Here is a 5,000-nt window from a genome sequence, read left to right on the forward strand (position 1 = left end):
ACCTAACCCACGTTGTCCCTTAACCTAACTCAATTTGTCCCTTAACCTAACCCACGTTGTCCCTTAACCTAACCCACGTTGTCCCTTAACCTAACCCACGTTGTCCCTTAACCTAACCCACGTTGTCCCTTAACCTAACCCACGTTGTCCCTTAACCTAACCCACGTTGTCCCTTAACCTAACCCACGTTGTCCCTTAACCTAACCCACGTTGTCCCTTAACCTAACCCACGTTGTCCCTTAACCTAACCCACGTTGTCCCTTAACCTAACCCACGTTGTCCCTTAACCTAACCCACGTTGTCCCTTAACCTAACCCACGTTGTCCCTTTGCCTAACATAGTTCACTGCTCGGAATCTCTGGTGTCGTTGTTATCCTCATGTAGATGTCTTGCGAGTGTTGCTTACTTTCCACATATTCCCGCTATCCACTGTCAATTGTACTGCAATAGGACTATATCGCCGCCCCCCCCCCTCTGTCCCCCTCTTTGTGTCTCTGTCCTCTCAAGCTGGTCGGTCTGGCGTTTGAGTGTTAAATGAGCCTCGCAGCTGTTCAGTTGCATTCAGATGTCGACGCCCTCAGTGTACGTCGTGGTATGGTCTGTGTCCATTGTCCGCTGATGTCGTACGCGTAACCCACACGCTGTACCGATCATCGGTCGTTACGTACAGAGTGAAGTAGTGTGATACGTGTGACCGTACGCTGGCTGTGCCCAACGGTGTCGAATCTCAATTTCCATATGTTGTGCTCGATGCTACTTGTCTCGTCTCCCAATAACAGCTAGGTTGCACTGTGGTACGCCGTAGAGGCGTGTGGGAGGAACGTACGAACGCATTGTATGTCACCCTGGGTCGCTGGGGGTGGTGGTGCGGTGAGTCAGGTCAGGTCAGGTCAGGTCAGGTCAGGTCAGCGTGAGCCGTCTGATGTAGTGACGCGTGTATTCCGACTTTGTCGTATTGCCTCACACAAAGTGCTACCCTGGTGGACCGCGTTCCATATCTGGGACATGCCGCAGATGCCGGTTGACAGTGGATCGCGGAAGGGACATCGCATACGTGCGCGGGCCACCTTCCACGTGTTCTCTTCTGCACATGTCGCAGTGTGTATGTGGTCTGATGTAGCGTGTCGTGACACATGACATCCTGGCATGCAAGAATTGTTGAATTCGCAAATGTAGGTGGACATCTACGTTTACTGCCCAAGATACGCAAATGAACTGGAAATCCGTTGTTGAGCGGTTGTTCACGCTGGAGGTGAATCTGTGATGGCGACGATCGGTACAGCTATTAACCGGTTGTTTCAGCGGTACCCGCCACATCCACACACGTGACTAGGTCCATGTGGGTATGAAGCGATACGCGGCGGTGGCTTGGTGGGACTGTTCCCGGCCGGTGAAGGGGGGCCGCCCGGCGTGTTGGCCGCGCGCTGCGTGGGCGCACGCGCAACAGGCGGCTGGTGGGGGGCGCCGAGTGGCAGGAGCGCCAGCCGACGGGCCCGGCAGGCGGTGCAGCTACGCTGCGGCGCACCCTGCACGCGGCGCCTGGCGGCCAAAGTTGGTTCAGCCGAGCCCGGTGCGAAGCGCGGTGGACATCTGCAGTGTGCTGGTCTGATTGAGGACTGTGTGCGTTGAGGATGCGCCGCCGCCTGGCACTCGGCGCCGCGACGCCGTCTGCTGCTCGGTCGCCCCAGCGGTTCTCGCAGGTGGTTTGTATCGCAGTTGTGCGGACGTGTTGGCGCGTGCGCTGTGCTGGGAGAGTTCGCTTCTGCACCCAAGTGGGGCTTTGCCCTTGTGTGGCGCTGGCGTTGGAGCTGCCGGTCACCATAGGTGGCGCGTGTTGTCTCCCGCCGGCAATGCCACGACAGCACGCTCCCGGGCCTCTGTCGGCAGCGGCAAGCTCAGTTGGGAGCAAGGGTGTTCGCACTAAAACCGTCTACTCGCCTAACTCCGGGCGATTGCGCCTCTCTCGAAACCGACCAAGTACCTAGGACGGCGCTGCGCGCCGCCGGGACCTGAGAGGGTTTCGAGGTGTATCGTGCAGGGGAGCTCGGCCTCCTCCTGTTTGCAGAATAATTGAGCGGACGCTTGCGTGTTCGCGCGGGCCCCCGGGACACACTCCCGGGCGGCCGGCTGCTCAGCTCTAGTTGACGCAGCTCCCTGGTTGATCCTGCCAGTAGTCATATGCTTGTCTCAAAGATTAAGCCATGCATGTCTCAGTACAAGCCGCATTAAGGTGAAACCGCGAATGGCTCATTAAATCAGTTATGGTTCCTTAGATCGTACCCACGTTACTTGGATAACTGTGGTAATTCTAGAGCTAATACATGCAAACAGAGTCCCGACCAGAGATGGAAGGGACGCTTTTATTAGATCAAAACCAATCGGATTGGCTTGTCTGGTCCGTTTGCCTTGGTGACTCTGAATAACTTTGGGCTGATCGCACGGTCCTCGTACCGGCGACGCATCTTTCAAATGTCTGCCTTATCAACTGTCGATGGTAGGTTCTGCGCCTACCATGGTTGTAACGGGTAACGGGGAATCAGGGTTCGATTCCGGAGAGGGAGCCTGAGAAACGGCTACCACATCCAAGGAAGGCAGCAGGCGCGCAAATTACCCACTCCCGGCACGGGGAGGTAGTGACGAAAAATAACGATACGGGACTCATCCGAGGCCCCGTAATCGGAATGAGTACACTTTAAATCCTTTAACGAGTATCTATTGGAGGGCAAGTCTGGTGCCAGCAGCCGCGGTAATTCCAGCTCCAATAGCGTATATTAAAGTTGTTGCGGTTAAAAAGCTCGTAGTTGGATTTGTGTCCCACGCTGTTGGTTCACCGCCCGTCGGTGTTTAACTGGCATGTATCGTGGGACGTCCTGCCGGTGGGGCGAGCCGAAGGGGTGCTTTCGCGTCCCGAGGCGGACCCCGTTTAAATCCTACCAGGGTGCTCTTTGTTGAGTGTCTCGGTGGGCCGGCACGTTTACTTTGAACAAATTAGAGTGCTTAAAGCAGGCAAGCCCGCCTGAATACTGTGTGCATGGAATAATGGAATAGGACCTCGGTTCTATTTTGTTGGTTTTCGGAACCCGAGGTAATGATTAATAGGGACAGGCGGGGGCATTCGTATTGCGACGTTAGAGGTGAAATTCTTGGATCGTCGCAAGACGAACAGAAGCGAAAGCATTTGCCAAGTATGTTTTCATTAATCAAGAACGAAAGTTAGAGGTTCGAAGGCGATCAGATACCGCCCTAGTTCTAACCATAAACGATGCCAGCCAGCGATCCGCCGCAGTTCCTCCGATGACTCGGCGGGCAGCCTCCGGGAAACCGAAGCTTTTGGGTTCCGGGGGAAGTATGGTTGCAAAGCTGAAACTTAAAGGAATTGACGGAAGGGCACCACCAGGAGTGGAGCCTGCGGCTTAATTTGACTCAACACGGGAAACCTCACCAGGCCCGGACACCGGAAGGATTGACAGATTGATAGCTCTTTCTTGATTCGGTGGGTGGTGGTGCATGGCCGTTCTTAGTTGGTGGAGCGATTTGTCTGGTTAATTCCGATAACGAACGAGACTCTAGCCTGCTAACTAGTCGCGTGACATCCTTCGTGCTGTCAGCGATTACTTTTCTTCTTAGAGGGACAGGCGGCTTCTAGCCGCACGAGATTGAGCAATAACAGGTCTGTGATGCCCTTAGATGTTCTGGGCCGCACGCGCGCTACACTGAAGGAATCAGCGTGTCTTCCTAGGCCGAAAGGTCGGGGTAACCCGCTGAACCTCCTTCGTGCTAGGGATTGGGGCTTGCAATTGTTCCCCATGAACGAGGAATTCCCAGTAAGCGCGAGTCATAAGCTCGCGTTGATTACGTCCCTGCCCTTTGTACACACCGCCCGTCGCTACTACCGATTGAATGATTTAGTGAGGTCTTCGGACTGGTACGCGGCATCGACTCTGTCGTTGCCGATGCTACCGGAAAGATGACCAAACTTGATCATTTAGAGGAAGTAAAAGTCGTAACAAGGTTTCCGTAGGTGAACCTGCGGAAGGATCATTACCGACTAGACTGCATGTCTTTCGATGTGCGTGTCGTGTCGCGCAACACGCTACCTGTACGGCAGTGGCCGTGCGCCGCGTGCGGAACCACGCGTGCCTCTCAAAACTAGCGGAAGTGTTGTTGTTGTGTGGTACGAGCGCTGAAGCTCTGGAGCGGCTGGCCTGCGGTACCTGGCGCCTGGCGCCGGTTTTGAATGACGTTCGCCCGAGTGCCTGTCCGCTCCGGTGTGGAGCCGTACGACGCCCATCGGCTGTGAGGCCGTTGGACACAAAAAAATAGTGGAACAGGGGCCGTCAGACGCCTCAGTCCCGCAAATGCTACTGTCTTGAAAGAGACAGTGGGAGACTGAAAAGGAAAAGATCACCCAGGACGGTGGATCACTCGGCTCGTGGGTCGATGAAGAACGCAGCAAATTGCGCGTCGACATGTGAACTGCAGGACACATGAACATCGACGTTTCGAACGCACATTGCGGTCCATGGATTCCGTTCCCGGGCCACGTCTGGCTGAGGGTCGGCTACGTATACTGAAGCGCGCGGCGTTTGTCCCGCTTCGGAGACGTGGGAGTGTCGTGGTCGCCTGTGTGGCCGGCCGCGTCTCCTTAAACGTGCGATGCGCGCCCGTCGCCTGGCGGTTCGCATACCGGTACTTTCTCGGTAGCGTGCACAGCCGGCTGGCGGTGTGGCGTGCGACACCTCGTACAACGACCTCAGAGCAGGCGAGACTACCCGCTGAATTTAAGCATATTACTAAGCGGAGGAAAAGAAACTAACAAGGATTCCCCCAGTAGCGGCGAGCGAACAGGGAAGAGTCCAGCACCGAACCCCGCAGGCTGCCGCCTGTCGTGGCATGTGGTGTTTGGGAGGGTCCACTACCCCGACGCCTCGCGCCGAGCCCAAGTCCAACTTGAATGAGGCCACGGCCCGTAGAGGGTGCCAGGCCCGTAGCGGCCGGTG

At 56.0% G+C, this 5,000-nt stretch overlaps 3 non-coding genes across 3 annotated transcripts in view; all 3 read left to right on the forward strand.

The window, feature by feature from the left end:
- Positions 1 to 2,151: 2,151 nt before the first annotated feature.
- LOC126317874 (small subunit ribosomal RNA) lies at positions 2,152 to 4,044 on the forward strand. Its single transcript, XR_007556984.1, has one exon. It is a non-coding gene; the product is annotated as a small subunit ribosomal RNA (ribosomal RNA).
- A 361-nt stretch (positions 4,045 to 4,405) lies between these two features.
- LOC126317980 (5.8S ribosomal RNA) lies at positions 4,406 to 4,560 on the forward strand. Its single transcript, XR_007557072.1, has one exon. It is a non-coding gene; the product is annotated as a 5.8S ribosomal RNA (ribosomal RNA).
- Positions 4,561 to 4,748: 188 nt separating this feature from the next.
- LOC126317942 (large subunit ribosomal RNA) overlaps positions 4,749 to 5,000 on the forward strand; it is a 4,222-nt gene continuing 3,970 nt past the window's right edge. The window contains exon 1 of the ribosomal RNA XR_007557046.1: positions 4,749 to 5,000. This exon is cut by the window's right edge and continues 3,970 nt beyond it. This is a non-coding gene — a ribosomal RNA (large subunit ribosomal RNA).

This window comes from Schistocerca gregaria, unplaced genomic scaffold (assembly GCF_023897955.1).
Source record: "Schistocerca gregaria isolate iqSchGreg1 unplaced genomic scaffold, iqSchGreg1.2 ptg000649l, whole genome shotgun sequence".
In the NCBI taxonomy this organism is placed as follows: Eukaryota; Metazoa; Arthropoda; class Insecta; order Orthoptera; family Acrididae; genus Schistocerca; species Schistocerca gregaria.